The sequence below is a fragment of the Podarcis bocagei genome, assembly GCF_964188305.1.
Source record: "Podarcis bocagei genome assembly, chromosome: W".
Taxonomy (NCBI): domain Eukaryota; kingdom Metazoa; phylum Chordata; class Lepidosauria; order Squamata; family Lacertidae; genus Podarcis; species Podarcis bocagei.
The window spans coordinates 33353279-33371445 of NC_138131.1; positions in this window are offsets into that span (position 1 = coordinate 33353279).

The following is an 18167-nucleotide window of genomic DNA, read 5'->3' on the forward strand; positions in this document are numbered from 1 at the left end:
GGAGCTGGAGGCCAGCAACATGCAGAGTGTTATTGGTTCCCCATCCCAGGTCTGTGACTAGACGACTGGATCATCCCATGTACATTTGTAATTCCTCAGTACCAAACTGATTTGCATGTTGGCTTGGGACTTTTAAGCTTCAGCCTGCTTCCCTTAGTGCTGTGGAATCATCTCCGACCATTAGCCATGCTGTCTTGAGCAAATGGGATTTGGAGTCCAACAACATCTGGAGGGCCACAGGTTTCCAGTACAAGGAACTTTTCCATGTAGATATTGCAAAAAAGAAGGAAAGCGTCACCAAAAATTGGGCAGATTTTCATACACTAATTTATATGTATCTAATGCAACATCAAGGGATGTGGGTGGTGCTGTGGTCTAAACCACTAAGCCTAGGGCTTGCCGATCAAAACACTGGTGGTTTGAATCCCCGTGACGGGGTGAGCTCCTGTTGCTCGGTCCCTGCTCCTGCCAGCCTAACAGTTCAAAAGCACGTCAAAGTGCAAGTAGATAAATAATTGCCGCTCCGGCAGGAAGGTAAACAGTGTTTCCGTGCGCTGCTCTGGTTTTGCCAGAAGCGGCTTAGTCATGTTGGCCACATGGCCCGGAAAAGCTGTCTTTGGACAAACGTCGGCTCCCTGACCAGTAAAGCGAGATGCGCGCCGCAACCCCAGAGTCGTTCGTGACTGGACTTAACTGTCAGGGGTCCTTTACCTTTACCTTTAATGCAGGGGTCCTTTACCTTTACCTTTACCTTTAATACCTTTACCTTACAGGAAAGTATTCCTGTAGTTTAAATATAAATGCAGCACATATTACCATACTGGAGCAAGCTTGCAAACAGATGACCTATGTGCCTTCTAAGTCTGCTATCCAGTTGCTAGCTGTTGACAGGCAACTTCAAGGCCCCTGCTGTCTGTCCTTATGGTTCTTCATCTTTAAACTGGACATAGGAGAGCCCTTCAAAAGAGGACTGTCATGTGTAAAGTAGGACACATGGCCACCCCAGAGTTTGCTCAACCAGTTGCTGCTATCCTGGCTCAGAAGATCAAACTGCTGTTGCTTCCATCGATCAAACATTGTGCCCCTTCACACACATGCTGGGAGCCTAGCAGCCAATTGTGTGCTTCGAGAGGATCAGGCTGCTAAATACTTTAGGAAAACAAATTAAATGGCACAATCAAACAATATAATTGTAAGAGCTGGCAGCCTGGCGCTTGGAACATTCAGATTTAATATTGTTGCATCTTTTTAAAAACTCCACATTCACCCTCCCTCCAATGTTTGCAGCTGCTGCTCTCCATAGCATGCAAGGTAGCGTTAACGGGAAACTTTTGTTCGCAGGCCTCAGATTTCTCTCTATCACTGTCAATTTAGACCAAAGCATCTCATTCTGAGTTTCAACCTAATTGATGAAGAAACTTTTAGCAACGTCGTTTGGCCTGATTTTCAAATATTCATATATCAAATATGCATAATGAAAATCATTTTTGGAGCTCAAGCTAGCTAAAGCATGCGTTTTCAACTTGATGTTTTTCATCAATATAATCCTCTGTGGACACAAGTACTGTTGATATTTCAAGAAATTTAGCACGCTAAGCACCCCAAACCCACTTGAGAATGCTGTTGAAGCTGGCGGTACAGGGTACTGTTCCCCCCCCCAACTCTTTCTCCCTCCCTCCCTCCCTCCCTCTCCCTCTCTCTCTCTTTAAATGGCCCTGTTTTGGAATAAATACCAAAAGCAAGCGATTTCTACACATATGTGCTTGGAAACAGTTCATAGAGTACTGAATAAAGCAGCAAGACCAGATCCACTCCATTATGTTAGCGTGTATTTTGGAGTTGCTTTAATCTGTGGAGACACTCTTGTGATGTATAACTATGCACATTAAACTCATTACATTTTTGATAATATAACTCCCTCTGCACTTCAACCACAGAGTTGTGATTTGAATGTTCAAAATTATTTTTAGGAATACACCAAGGACATTAGCTGCATCATAGGTCTGCATCATTCCACTGTACAAATGATTTTTTTTATTTTATTTTTTGCGTTTCAAGAGCCCCTGAAAAGTCTTTGACATAAGAAAACAAATCCCATACTTCTTCCTTTGAAAACAATGGGATGCATATATATTTATGTTCCTAAGCAGCCTATGAAATGCAACCTTTGACAACTATTATCCACCAAGAACTAGTTTCTTCTGCTAATACATTATGCTCTTATATCACCATAATTGATTGCAGCATAGATTCAGTCAATGTTTATGTCAGTGAGTATTGCTGTGAATCTCAAATCAACTACATTTTAATACTGGCCATAACAAATGACAAGTACCACTCATCTCTTCTTGACCTTCCAAACTTAAAACAGCCCAACTAAGGTCATTGTAAATGAAAACCTTCAAAGAAAGTGCCTTGATTTGTTTATGCTTTTGCACCACTGAAAATGGAGGTAGAAAGCTAAATATGATGGGAAAGTGTGTTATGAGTTTGGATGAAACCAAGGCTTTGGCTGTCTGGTTAAGTACCATATTTAGCACAACCAAATAATTTGCTCCATGCCTTAGAACAAATGGGTGGATCTTCTCCCCACCGCAGTCACCTAGCTGCTGTGTAGGTGAAATATACTCAGAGTCGCAAAGTGATTTCATGCTCTTTATTCAGCTCATAGTGGTGAGGAGGAATGAATGAATGTCCCCTCACAGTATCTGCTTTATATACATTATTTACACAATGGGCTGCACATGATTGGCTAATTCCGGAATTCTACTGTAAGCCAATCAGGTTGTGGATTCACTTCTATCTGGAGCAGGATTGGGTGGTTCCTGCCAACCAATCATACTGCTGCATTGTTCTAGGACCAATCAGACTGCTGCATTCTGAATCCTATTGTTCTAGGACCAATCAGACTGCTGCATTCTGAATCCTATTGTTCTAGGACTAATCAGACTGCTGCAATTTGGATCCTATTGTTCTCAGTACATAACACCCCTCCCCTCTAAGTTCCAGTCCTGCCCGGGAGGTCGCATTCATAGTCCTCAAGGTATGCCGGCGGCCTACGTGTGCGTTGCGGCCTGGGGTGTTCCCTGGTCCGGGCTCTAGGTTCTGGCTCATGTTCCAAGGATGCTGGCTGTGATGGGGCTGTTTGGTCTGGTGCAACCGGCTCGCTCAGCCGTGGTTCTGGTTCCGGTGTCCTTTCGGCCTCGCGTGTCCTCTCTGTATTTACTGATTCTGCCTCTCCTGCTGGCCCCTCCTGCTCTATGGGCCTCACTGCCCCGCTGTTCCCTTGGGACTCCTCTGACCTGTCCTCATCCTGGGTTTCTCCCGGGAATCGTCGCCGTATCTGGTCGCAGTGGCGGCGCCAGCATTGCCCCCCATCCGTTAGCACCTCATATGACACTGGGCCAGTGACCCTGGTGACTGTGGCGGGTACCCATGCTGGGCCTGCCCCAAAATTCTTTGCGTACACTGGGTCCTGGGCCTCGAAGGTCCGGGGGTTCCTGCCTTCCCCCACCACTACCTCATCCTGAGCTCTATCGGGGTGAAGGCGGTCCAATCTGATTGCAAGGCGCCGACCCATTAGTAGTTCAGCGGGGCTCCGGCCAGTCGTTGAGCTGGGGGTGCTGTGCTGTGCTAGAAGGAATGTGGCAAGGCGGTACTCCCAGTCCCCTTGCGTCATGCGGCGAAGGGTGTCCTTGGTGGTCCGCACCATGCGTTCTGCTTGGCCATTGGTGGCAGGGTGGAACGGCGCCGAACGGATGTGGCGGATGGCGTTCTGTGCTGTGAAGGTTTGGCATTCTCCTGACGTAAATGCAGTCCCGTTGTCTGAGACGAGAGTGTCAGGGAGCCCGTGGGTTGCAAACAGCCTGCGTAGTACCCGGATGGCTGCGGACGTGGAAGTGGACGGTACCAGTGCGACTTCCAGCCATTTGGTGTAGGAGTCCACCACTATGAAGAATGTTTTCCCCTGAAAGGGGCCAGCGAAATCCACATGCAGGCGTGACCATGGTGCTCGGGCGGACTCCCAGGACTGGACTGGGGCCCTTGGGGGATCTGGGCGGGATTCTTGGCAGGCCTGGCAGTGTTTGACCCAGGCCTCTATCTCTCCATCGATCCCCGGCCACCACACATAACTCCTGGCAAGGGCCTTCATTCTTACTACCCCTGGGTGTGTCTCGTGTAGGGCTGTGAGGACCCTTTTGCGGAGGGGCTGGGGAACAACGACTCTGCTTCCCCATAACAGGCACCCCTTGTGGGCCGACAGTTCATGTTTGCGGGTTGTGTAGCCGGCGAATTCTGGCCCGGGGCTGCTGCTGGGCCATCCCCTCCACACCCAGTCCAGGACTCGGGAGATGACCCTATCTTTCTTGGAATGGTGGGCAACTTCTTGTGCCTGAATGGGGCGGTCGGGAAGCAGCTCCAGGCTCATAACCTCTTGTGCAGGTGCTGGGTCAGGGCCTGTTTCCGGTAGTGGTAGCCTGCTGAGGGCGTCCGCATGGCCCATCGCCTTCCCAGGTTGGTGAATCAGTGCATACTGGTAGCTGGCAAGGAAAATTGACCACCTGAGGACGCGAGGAGACAGCACTTGGGGGGTCTGCTTTTTGGGGGCAAACAAGCCAAGCAACGGCTTGTGGTCAGTCACCACGGTGAAGGGCCGCCCGTACAAGAAATCATGGAATTTTTTTACTCCCTTCACGATTGCCAGACCCTCCTTGTCGATTTGCGAGTAGTTCCGCTCGGTTGCGTTGAGTGTCTGGGAAAAGTACGCCACCGGTACCTCTCTTCCATCCGGGAGTTGGTGCCCCAGGACAGCGCCAATGCCATAGGGTGAGGCGTCGCATGCTAGCACCACCGGCAGCCTCTCGTCGAAGTGTGCCAAGACAGAGTTTGAGACAAGCAAGTCCTTGACTGCCTGGAATGCGGCCTCCTGGCGCTGGCCCCACACCCAAGGGGCCCGCTTGTCTAGGAGTCTGTGTAGGGGCTCCGCTACCGCCGCCTTGTGGGGAAGGAAGGAATGGTAAAAGTTCAGTAGTCCCAAGAAGGCCTGAAGTTCAGTCTTGCTCTTGGGCGCTGGGGCATCACAAACGGCCCGTACCTTGTCCCCCGTCGGGTGGACCCCTTCTGCGTCCACCATAAATCCCAGAAAGTCCACCTGAGGCACTCCTAGTAGACATTTTTCCCTCTTCACCTTGAGACCCGCCGTCTGGAAACGGTGTAGAACGGTGTGGAGGCGGTCCTCGAACTCCTCTGGTGTGGGCCCGGCAATCAACACATCATCGAAGAAGGGGGTGACGCCAGGAATCCCTTTAAGGAGCGAGTCCATTAGATTCTGGAATATGCCTGGTGCCACGCTGACCCCGAATTGCAGCCGCTTTACCCTGAACGCTCCTCTGTGCGTCACAATCGTCTGTGCCTCTGCTGTGGCCTCATCTACTGGCAGCTGTTGATATGCTTGGGCCAAGTCCAGCTTGCCAAAAATTTTCGACCCAGCCAGGGTGGCAAGGACATGGCTGACCACTGGCACTGGGTATGCATGGGCCGTGAGGGCCTTGTTTATGGTACATTTGTAGTCTGCGCAGATGCGGACCGAACCATTAGGCTTGACGGGTGTGACGATTGGGGTTTCCCAGGGGGCATTAGGCACCGGCTCCAGCACTCCTTGTTCCACAAGTCGGTCCAATTCCTCGTCTATACGGGGTTTCAAGGCGAACGGGACCCGGCGGGCCTTGAGCCTGACCGGTCGTACTGCGGGGTCAAGCTGTAGCGCAATGGGGGGGCCCGTATACTGTCCCAATTTCCCATCGAAAACCCCTGGAAATTCCTTGCAGATGGCGTCCACGTCCACTTGTAAGGTAGTGTGGTTCACCCCGGTGATGGCTAGCCCCAGTGGTCCAAACCATGCCAATCCCAGTAAGCTAATGTAGGGGCCCTTGACCACAAGCAAATCCAGTTGCCGCGTCCGCCCTCGGTATTGCACCCTGAAGGTCCCCACCCCCATTGTGGGGACCTTACGTTTCTGGAAGTCCCGTAGGGTGAATGGGGCCGGCCTGAGTTTGGGACCCCCAGTAGGACACAGTTTCCTTAAGGTCCTTGCCGAGATTATGGATAGAGTTGAACCCGTGTCAAGCTCCATGCGGCATGGGGCCCCCTCTATCTGTACCTCTACATAAATTTTCTCTACGTTGGGGTGGGGCAACTGGTATACCTGGCAGTCCGTGAGCTCCGTCGAGTTGCCTTGGTGCGTTGGGCCCCGGGACCTGGGGCTCTTGGGTTGGTCATCTGATGCCTGGTGTCGGGTGGGCCGAGCCCGACACACCCGGGCAATGTGTCCCGATTTTCTGCACTGCCTGCACTCTGCGTTGCGGAAACGGGAGGTCCTCCTCTCGTGACTCTCTCCGCAGCTTGCGCAGTTTCCTCCTTCTCGTCGAGGCAGCTGTGGTTTGTGCGCTGCTTGAGTGTGCTGCTGTACTCGGTGCACCTCCTCCCTGTCGGATCCTGAGTCGTCGGTGAGGTCTTCATGGTGGACCCTCGGTTGGGATGGCAGGCTCGGCCGTGCCTCTTGCGTCGACCTCTCGGCAGCTTCCGTTGCCAGGGCCTCCTCCAGAGCGACCTGGAACGTTAGGTCCTTCTTAGCGTAGAGGCGTCGTTGCAGCTTCTCATCCTTCAGGCCACCGACGAGGCGGTCACGAAGCATGTTCTCCAGCTCTGAGAAGTTGCAGAACCGGGCGGCTTGGCGGAGAGAGGTCACAAACCCAGTTATGGTTTCCCCAGGGGCTTGTCGCTTTGCGTAGAAGGCATTTCGACGAGCCACCACTGAGGGCTGCGGCGAAAAGTGCCCCTTCAGCTGTTCCATTATAGTTTTGTATGGAACAGTAGCAACATCTTCAGGCGTAAGAAGAGCCCGGGCAATTTCAAACGTCTCCTCTCCGCAGACGCTGAAGAATATCGCCCTCTTCTTGGCGTCTTCTTCGTCGGTGACCCCTTTGGCTTCTAGGAGGAAGGTGAAACGGGAGGCATACGCTTCCCAGTCTCCAGATGCTGGGTTGAATGGCGAGAAGCTGCTGTTGGCTGCCATTCTGAGTTCCTTGTGTCCCGGAGCTGAAGCCTGGATACACGGTGCGAGGCAGCGGTGCGGCAGGTGGCGTTGCTGCGGTGCTGTGTGTGGCAGTCAGCTCAGCGGGATCCCACCTTCGTCGCCAGTGAAATATACTCAGAGTCGCAAAGTGATTTCTGTTGGTTTCTGCTCTCTTCACTGTGCAGCAGAGTGCTTGTCACAAGACAATGTTTACATTCCACAGTCAGAGTACTGTTGGGTTTTCCCACGGGAATGGGAAGCTGGATGTGACGTACACTGGTTTCCTGTTTTTCACTCTGTTCTCTCGGTGTTCTTCATTCCGATGAGAAGGACGGTTGCTTCTCTGCTCCAGCAGAGGCAAGATGCATGTTTGTAATTTATCAACTCTTAACTGAAAATAAAGCAACTTTAAGCATGTGGCACGTACTGTTCGTCATTCCGTTGTGCACAGGACTCTGCAATATCAACATTTTGGTTATGGGCCCAGAAAGACGTAAATCAAACTGAAGAATGCCGGCAGAGGTACAGAGGAACGGATCGCGTTATCTGCTCTGCGCGTCAAGTTTGATTGATGAAGGTATGTGCTCATGCTCCGGGAAGCCTGCCAGCTTCTAGTTAATTGCTTTATGGCTGGTCTTTGAACTTTTAAAGCCGTTTTGCCGCGATATCAGGCAATGGCTGGGGAAAACGAAAGTACTTTTTAAAAGTGCTTTTGGAAGAAGCTGCAGTACTGTGACGCAGCTGGATTAAAGCAGCAATGATGGCTGATGCAAAGCTGGTTGATGCTTTTGGGATTCCTACGCTCAATAAGAATAATTACACGGAGTGGGTAATTTATGCAGAGGCAATTCTGCGGAAAGAAGGTCTGTTTAATGTTATTACAGACAACCCCCCAGCTCCAATTACAGCTGAATGGAATGCTAAGGATTCCAAAGCACGGGGAACGCTTACGTTGATAGTATCCCCAGAAGAGCTCTGTCTGTTGCGTGGAAAGACCACAGCCAGAGAAATTTGGCACACTTTAAGAGAGGCTCACTTGAGGACAGAAGCTGGTTCCTCAATGTACTACTATGCCAAGTTGCATGGTATGGCTCTTGCTGAAGGTGGAGATGTGCGTAAACATCTGATGGAGATGCAGAATCTGAGACATGAGTTGCAGCAGAGAGGACTCAACTTTCCAGAGGCTGTGTATTCCTTCATGATACTACATTCTTTGGGTCCAAGTTGGGAGTCCGTTGCCACTCAGATTGCTGTTCAACCAACTGCTCAACTCACAGTAGCCTATGTTACTGCCGTGATCCAGAATGAAGCAGATCGCCGGGGTGCTAGCTGCATGGGTATGGGGGAGTCTTCACAGACGTCATCCCGGAGTGCAGTGGAACCACCAGAGGGCGCCAAAGCTTTGAAGGCAGAGAAATGCTACTCGTGTGGACGTCTAGGCCATATGAAGAGGGAATGCAAACATCCCAAGGCCAAGACAGAGCAGCGCAGCGGAAGTTCATCGCGTGGAAAAGGCCAAAGCAAAGGCAAAGGTCCGGTGTCCAGGACAACGCAGCACAAGGCAATGGTCTCACGCTTTACTCCAAAGGTTGCAAAGGTCCAGAAGACGTCTAGATCTTTCTTCGTTGTTGATTCAGCAGCTACCCACCACATGTGCAACGACAAGAGACTGTTCGTGTCTTTTACACCGCAGGAAGGTGCGATTCACCAGGCGGATGACCACACGATCCCCAGTCAAGGCTACGGAACTGTTGTTCTTCACAGTTTGGACTTATCGATACAGGATGTACTGTATGTTCCAGATGCCACACACAATCTTCTAAGTGTGATGCAGCTGAATGAACGGAACATTGACGTTTCCTTCAAGAACAAGAAATGCACCATCACAAAGAAAGACGATTATGTATTGCATGCTGAATGTGTTGATCGTTTGTTTGTTTTGTATTATGATGATGTTGTGCAGAATGAGACTTGTTGCATTGCAGGTTCTAACAAAAGTTTGCATGCAGAATGTATTCATGATTTTCACAGGAAATTTGGTCATTTGCATTTTGAGGCAGTATCTAAGATGCCTACCTTGGTTGAAGGTATGACTATTAAACCCTGCAGGTACCACATGAAGTGCAAAGCATGCACAGCAAACAAGGTGAAAATGGCTGTGAAAGGTAAGGTGTCTAGTAGGCAAGCTACAGAACCATACCAGATTGTTCATGCTGATTTAGTAGGTCCACTATCACCCTCTTTGGGTGACAATAGATTCTTCATGGTTCTCATTGATGCATTTTCCAGGTATATTTACGTGTACAATCTCAAGCAGAAATCAGAGGCTTTTCCAAGGTTCAAGGAATTCTGTGCTTGGTTGGAAAATGTGCATAGTAAGAAGATAAAAATTCTTTTCACAGATCGCGGGGGAGAATTCACTTCTCAGCAGTTTGAAGCTTTTCTGACTGAGAAAGGAATTCAACACGATTTGTCCAGTCCTCGCTCGCCATGGCAGAATGGACTTTGCGAAAGGGCAAATCAAACATTGCTTCAAGGGTTAAAAACCTTGCTGCATGATGCCAATCTTCCAGAGAGTTATTGGGCCGAAGCTCTCTCGTGTTTTATTTACAGTTACAATCGCAGGTTATCTTCAGCGATTGGTTGTACCCCCTATGAGAAGATGTTTGGTAAGAAACCGTACATCAAACACATGAGAATATTTGGTTCTGACATGTGGATTCATTCGCCACAAAGCTCCAAGTTAGGCAAACGTGGTTTGCATGGTATATTTCTAGGTTATCAGAAAGGTTCTTACAGAATAATGATGACTGACTCTAAGACAATTAAGCTCACAAGAAGTGTTGAGTACAATGCCAAGTGGGGGGAGAATGTGGGAATTTTCCAATGTTATCCTGATGACAGTGATGAGACCGAGGATAAGCAGCCGCAACAACCCACACCCACTGATGAAGGTTCTGATTCTGAGTCTGAAACTGAATCGGATACTTCAGAGGATTTCAAGAGTGCGAAAGCCTCTATGCGACCCTCTGAAAGCTCTGATCAGGAATTGGAAGAACCATTGTTCACAATAGGCCACTTTTCTCCTAAGAAGGAAGAGGAGAGTGTTGAAGACCAAAGACTAATTCGCAGGTCACAAAGAGCCACAAAAGGCAGACCTCCAAAGAGATTTGCTGATGAATTTGCTAAGACAGCAGTAGCAGCTGTTAAAAGCTCCAAGAAGGTATTTGAACCTTCAAGTTTCCAAGAAATCCAGGATTTGGATTCTAAGGAAGCTGAGCCATGGTTAAATGCAATGAAGGCTGAGCTTGATTCCTTAGAAAGGAACAAAACTTGGGAGCTAGTTCCAGTAGTTCCAGGAATGAAACTGCTTGGAAGCAAATGGGTCTTCAAAGCGAAGACTGATCAAAATGGTAAGATAGTCAGACACAAAGCCAGATTGGTAGCCAGAGGTTTTGCACAGGTACCAGGTGAAGACTATCACGAGACCTACTCACCCACGGTACGATATGAGAGCATTAGGCTTATGCTCAAGCTAGCTGCAGAGGAGAATCTACACATTAGTCACCACGATGTGAATACAGCGTTTTTGTACGGATCTCTAGGTGAATCACTTTATATGCTTCCACCTGATGGCGTACAGGTAAAACAGGGATTTGTTTGTGCTCTGAAAAAGTCCCTTTATGGTCTCAAACAAAGTGCACGGTGTTGGCACACAAAACTCACTGAAGCATTGTTTTCTCTAGGTTTTCAGCAAGGGAAAGCTGATCCATGTGTATTTGTCAAAGAGGAGGGGCAAAAGAAGCTGTATTGTTTGTTTTATGTTGATGATATTTTGTTCTTTTGGAAAGATGTCACAATGTACAATAATGCCCTAGCTCAACTGAAAGAGCATTTTGACATGAAAGATCTTGGTGAGGTAAACAATTACCTATCTCTGGAAATAGAGAAAGATCAAAGTGGTAACATTCTAGTACACCAGTCACGGAAAATTGCTGATGTGTTAAGCAAACTAAACCTGATGGATGCTAACCCTGTAGACACACCGATGACAACAGGTTATCAGGTAGAAGACACTGAAGAAGCGTTTTCTGACACTACACTGTACAGAAGTGTGCTAGGCAAGCTAAACTTTATTGCCAGATGTTCAAGACCTGACATTGCTGTTAGCTGTAATTTGCTAAGCAGACAAGTCAACAATCCTACTGTTAAGGATTGGAAAGCTCTGAAACGCATAGCACGCTATTTGAAAGGCACTATGCATTACAGACTGAGATTTAACAATCAGAAGTCTGGTGGTCTTGAGATTTTTGCAGATGCAAGTTTTGGAAGTGACACTGCAGACAGGAAAAGTACGTCTGGAGTTTGCTACATGTACAATCAGGGTCTTTTTGATTGGTCATGCAAGAAGCAAACAACAATTAGCTTAAGTACTTGTGAAGCTGAACTGAATGCACTGTCTTATTCACTTAAGGATTGTGAATGGTTGTTACAATTGTGCAAAGACATGAAAATTCCTGTCAAATGTCCAATCCAGGTTTACCAGGACAACAAAGCATGTTTGGCTTTGCTGAATTCGGAAAGTTGTAAGCAAAGCACGAAGCACTTGCAATTGAAGTTGCAACATGCTAGGGAACATATTCAGAAGGGACTCGTAACGGTGTCCTATATGCCAGGTAATGAAATTCCTGCTGATGTATTGTCCAAGATTGTATCAAGGGATCAACACTGTACCTATGTACAGAAGTTGGGTTTGTACTGATACTGTACGAACACGCTGCCCAGTGATGTTCACGGAAAGGGGGAGGATGTTGGTTTCTGCTCTCTTCACTGTGCAGCAGAGTGCTTGTCACAAGACAATGTTTACATTCCACAGTCAGAGTACTGTTGGGTTTTCCCACGGGAATGGGAAGCTGGATGTGACGTACACTGGTTTCCTGTTTTTCACTCTGTTCTCACGGTGTTCTTCATTCCGATGAGAAGGACGGTTGCTTCTCTGCTCCAGCAGAGGCAAGATGCATGTTTGTAATTTATCAACTCTTAACTGAAAATAAAGCAACTTTAAGCATGTGGCACGTACTGTTCGTCATTCCGTTGTGCACAGGACTCTGCAATATCAACATTTTCATGCTCTTTATTCAGCTCATAGTGGTGAGGAGGAATGAATGAATGTCCCCTCACAGTATCTGCTTTATATACATTATTTACACAATGGGCTGCACATGATTGGCTAATTCCGGAATTCTACTGTAAGCCAATCAGGTTGTGGATTCACTTCTATCTGCAGCAGGATTGGGTGGTTCCTGCCAACCAATCATACTGCTGCATTGTTCTAGGACCAATCAGACTGCTGCATTCTGAATCCTATTGTTCTAGGACCAATCAGACTGCTGCATTCTGAATCCTATTGTTCTAGGACTAATCAGACTGCTGCAATTTGGATCCTATTGTTCTCAGTACATAACAGTAGGAGAACAATGAAAGAATTGTGTGAGAGCTGAGTGGGAAATAGATGGAAAGCTAGAAATCTAATGGAAAAACAAGATCTGTTTGGTCCATGAGATCTGTGAAAGCTCTCATCCTATGCTCATGTTGTGTATGTGTGCAATTAAAACCATGTATGCTAAAGACAGCACAGTTTCCGTTGACCTTTATTCTAAGGAAACAGAACCCTAGAAAAGCACTTGGAACCCCAGGAGGGGGGGGGGGTACTTCCCACGCTCTCACCAGCAATTAGTTGCATGATTTCACCCAAAGCAAAAGCTCCTAAAATGTGACTACAGAAATAACAAATTGAACTAGCATTCATAACAAAATGGCTGGATACAGCCATTTGGGGGAGGGGGCAGGACAGACTTAAGGTAGAACAAAGGCTACAAGGAATAGCATCTGAAGACATATCATTATTAAAGTAATGAACATGAGTCTCTGTGATGCAGCTTATGCCACAAAGCCAATTGCCAGTGACTGGCTTCTATGCTGCACTGGGAGTAAGGCAGGCTTTCTGTATCTGGAGAGTAGGTCAAATCACATGGGTACTTCCCATGCCAACATCAGCAGCTCCAACAGAAGAGGAACCTTACTATGGCAATCCAGGCCTATCTGCATGATACAACATTCCAATGTTACTTGCATGATCTGGGCATTGGCAGCCATGAAAGAGCAGCTTTGAGCTGGTAACTACCCCAGAGAGATAATCTAGGAGCAGTTACCAACATTGCTGAACTTTATAGACTGTCTATATGACCTGCTCATAGATAAAATGCCATTCTCTATAGTATATCAACGAGTTCTATAATCCTCAATTCAAACACGACCTCAAAGAAAATATTTGTTGTCTTTTTTCTCTCTTTTTAATTACTGAATTCATGAACTGACTAGCTGATCTAATTATAGTACTCTAATGAAGACGTCATTGCCCAATTTTCTTCATCTTCCTGAAGTCCCCCCTCCCCATTTCTGCCCTCTGGCAATAACTGCTCAAGAATCATGCAAAATTGGGTTGTGGTTTTGGAAGTGAACAAATGGAGAGTCGAATGAGACCTGAAACTCATTTTCAGTTTTGATCTGAGCCACAGTTTGAACTGGAGTCGTTAGGAATTTCCATAAGTAGGACAGGGCCATAGGGGCACCGCACTTGATGTACAGTTGGGTCGAGGCTACAGCTGCAGGATTTCAGCTATCAAGACAAGGGCACACAGACAAACGAGGTCAAATCTACACTGCCTATGTTGGAGCAATATTCAAACCAGCAGCAAGCATACCACATCAAAAAACAAATCATCAACATATGCATAGTACATATCAGTGTAATGCTCTGCTTCCTGTATTAAAATCTGAAGTTTAAATAGTTGCAGGGACATATGTTGGTGCATTAAGGGGTAAAAATCCAAAAGTAGCAGGGAGATAATACTCTTATCAGGCCCAGTTAGAAAGGCACAAAGAGTAGTGAGCAAGCCTTCATGATTTATGACTTTGATCATATAATAAGGATGAGCGGATCTGTCAATTTCAGTTTCTCTCAGTTTCTTTTTTTTCTCCAAATTTAAGTTTGATTGTTCATATTTCTGCATCACTATGTGGTGGGGTTTTTTATTATTAAAAAAAGTCCTCATCAAAATTCATCAGTGTTTAAGTGTGAATCACTACTAATGTACATATGTGCAATTTTGCCTAATAGAAACATTTTAGCAATCACTCCTAGCATAATGCAGTGCAAAATTCAGAGCAAATAAATAATAATAATAATAATAATAATAATAATAATAATAATAATAATAATAATAATTTATTTGTACCCCGCCCATCTGGCTAGGTTTCCCCAGCCACTCTGGGCGGCTTCCATAGAAACCAAAAATACACTAAAATATCACACATTAAAAACTTCCCTTAAGATGTCTTCTGAATGTCAGGTAGTTATTTATCGCTTTGACATCTGATGGGAGGGCGTTCCACAGGGCGGGCGCCACTACCGAGAAGGCCCTCTGCCTGGTTCCCTGTAGCTTTGCTTCTCGCAATGAGGGAACCACCAGAAGGCCCTCGGCGCTGGACCTCAGCGTCTGGGCAGACGATGGGGGTGGAGACGCTCCTTCAGGTATACTGGGCCGAGGCCGTTTAGGGCTTTAAAGGTCAACACCAGCACTTTGAATTGTGCTCGGAAACGTACTGCGAGCCAATGTAGGTCTTTCAAGACCGGTGTTATGTGGTCTCGGCGGCCGCCCCCAGTCACCAGTCTAGCTGCCGCATTCTGGATTAGTTGTAGTTTCCAAGTCACCTTCAAAGGTAGCCCCACATAGAGCGCATTGCAGTAGTATATTTCTAAGGATATCTGTTTCAATTCTCATATTGTTTTAGAAAGTACAAATTAAGCAGGTTTGCCTTTAAATGAAACTGCACTGCATTTTGCCCCCATTCTTACTGTATAATAACTGTTGTGTTTTATTGTATTATTTTCCAAATGTTGACTTAAACTCTTTTTTCAGCTGAATGCAAAGAATAAGAAAAGCAGCAGGAAAGAGAAAAATATGTTGGCGTCCATGATAAAAAGCTCAAATTGGTTGTTTCTCGTAGTCTTAAAACGAAATGGAGTCTGCAGTCCTATACACACTGAACTGGCAGTCAGTTATTGAACTTAACGGGATTTACTTCTGAGTATACAGGTGCAGGATGAACTGCTCGTTAGAGTTGCTTCTACTCAAGGGCCCTCAGCAATGATGAGGCATTGCTTTTCCATGAAGAGCTGGAAGAAGAATGAAAATGGTTGCTCCACAGAGCACTTACCTTATATTATATGGCAGTGTCTCTCCCCATTGACAATATCCTTCTATAGCAGGCTTTGATTGATGAGAGATGCAGTCATGGGCCTGCAAACCTGTGGAGAGCCGCAGTTCCCTCTGAAGTAAGTTCAGTTCAGGAATGGTCTCCTATACCTTATATTATAAGCTTCTTTTTTGTGTCTTCTGCCTCTAATTTTCTCCTTCGGTGTTTTCAGCATTACTCCTTAAATGCCCTGTAATTAGTTGTTTGTCATAGACCCAGAGTCCACTTGCCCTGCTGATGAGCAGTGACTCCACCTGCATCTGATCAGCCTTCAAGGAAACAGAGCAGAAGGCACTGATGAGAACCAGCTGGCTGCTTGGGTTCCAGGCAAACAGGGCTTGAAGGGGCTGGCAACAAACTGTTGTAGTCTCATTGCTGAGCAACAATGCGCAGGGCTCAGTGGCGTGGGAGGCCAGCCAGCCAGAAGAGTCTCTGAGATGTACTTGCACCCAAAGTCAGGTCCAGTCCTCGGGTCAGGTGAACAGCAATCTGCATGGTCAGGTGGTTCAGGGGTCAGGGAATCCAATGATCATGGGGTCAAGGGTCAAGACAAGCAGGAAGCAGCAAGGTAGGGCCAGGAACTACATGCGTTGTTACCAGCATCTGACTGCTGCTCTGCTTAAGAAAGCTGAAGCCAGCTGGTTCTCATCATTAATATAAAAGCTAGATCTACAGCAATTGTACTAAAATTGATCTATTGTAAAACAGAAATCAAAAGTCAAGATGTCATTATTGTCCTCATATTACAAGGCTGGCAATTAATGTTAAGCAGCACAGTAGTACATTCATTCATTCATTAAATAAATAAATAAATAAATAAATAAATAAATAAATAATCTAGACTAAGTTTGCATGAGTGATGTCAAAGGGGCCTAAGTTAAAGTAAATTAGCCTGGATCCAAACCACTCTCCATGGAATCCAAATTGGGTAGCAGCACCTAGTAGTACTCCAGGCACTTTTGGAAGAAACTCATATTCTAGATCCATTTCTTCAGGTTTTAGGCCTGGTTTTGGCACAGAAACTGCTTTGGTCACCCTGTATGATGACCTCTGTTGAGAGAGAGACATGGGAAACATGACCCTGTTAATTATCCTTGACCTCTCAGCTGTCAATTCCATTGACCATGGTATCCTTCTGGAACAACTGTCCAAACTAGGGATGTGTGGCACCGCTTTGCAGTGGTTCCAGTCCTACTTGGATGGTCGTTCCTTGAGGGTGTTGCTTGGGGAATGCTTTTCAACCCCATGGAGCCTTCAATGTGGGGCTCCTCAGGGCGCAATCCTATGCCCCACATTGTTTAACATCTACATGAAACCACTAGGTGGTGTTATCCAGAGGTTTGGAGTATGTTGTCAGCAGTATGCTGACATCACTCAGCTCTATTTCTCCTTTACATCTGCAGGTGAGGCAGTGGAAGTGCTGGACCAATGTCTTGCCTCAGTAATGGACTGGATGAGAGCCAACAAACTGAAGCTCAATCCAGATAAGACAGAGGCACTGTTAGTGGGTGGTTCCCTAGACCGGATGGGTGGGAGATTGCCTGCTCTTGATGGGGTTACATTTCCTCTGAAGGAGCAGGTTCATAGCTTGGGGGGTACTCCTGAATCCTTTGCTGTTGCTTGAAGCTCAGGTGGCCTCAGTGGCCTGGAGTGCCTTCTATCAGCTTCAGCTAGTGGCACAGCTATGCTCCTATCTGGATAGGGATAGCCTAACTACTGTTGTCTGTGTTCTGGTAGCATGAAGGTTAGATTCCATGCTTTTTTCTAAAAAAAATGTTTAGGGGTACTCTCATTTTCCTTCTCATATTGAAATACTGCCCCTCAATGAGGCCAAACTTAGATTCACAAAATGTTTAGGGGTATGTGTACCTCTATGCCCCCCACCAGAAAAAAACACTGGTTAAATTACTGCAATGCATTATACATAGGTAATTGTAATTGAATTTGAAGACAGTTCAGAAACTTCAGCTAGTGCAAAATTCAGCGGCTAGGTTGCTCTCTGGAACAAGATGGTTTGAGCATATTACAGCAATCCTGGTCCGACGGCACTGGCTACCAATTAGTTTCCAGGCACAATTCAAAGTTCGGGTTTTGACCTACAAAGCCTTAAACAGCTCAGGACCGCAATACCTCAAGGTATACCTCTTTCCATATGAACCAACTCGGATCCTGAGATCATCTTCTGAAGCCCATTTTTGTGTGCCTCCTTCTTGAGAGGCCTTGGAGGGTGGGAACACGAGAACGGGCCTTCTCTGTAGCGGCTCCCTGTCTGTGGAATTCTCTCCCCAGGAAAGTTCACCTGGTGTCTTCATTATACACCTTTTTAACCAGGCCTTTGGTTGATTTGATTGACATCCTAGGCCTTTTAAGATGTAGGGGTTTGGGGGAGGGGGTGTTCTTGAGTTGCTGTTTTTATTTTGATTATGTATTTTGTGGTTTTGTATTTTGATTTTGTTCTGTGAACCTCCCTGAGACTTTCTGGTATAGGGCGGTATATAAATTCAATAAATAATAATAGAGAGAGGGTATGTTCCTTCCCATAAGCAAAGCTCCATTGCAGAAAATCATTGTCCTCCAGTGCTAGTACTCTCTTCCTGGGTAGCTACATTTTCGAATACTTTTAAAAAACAAACAAATAAAATACCGCTAGTAACTTTGTTAGGACAGTGGAAAATTCCAAAACGAAATATAACACAACTGCCCCCATGCCAAGCAAGACCTTTTCTTCTTTACTTAACATCCAGTGAGAGTAAGTGTCCTTGTGCACTCAAAA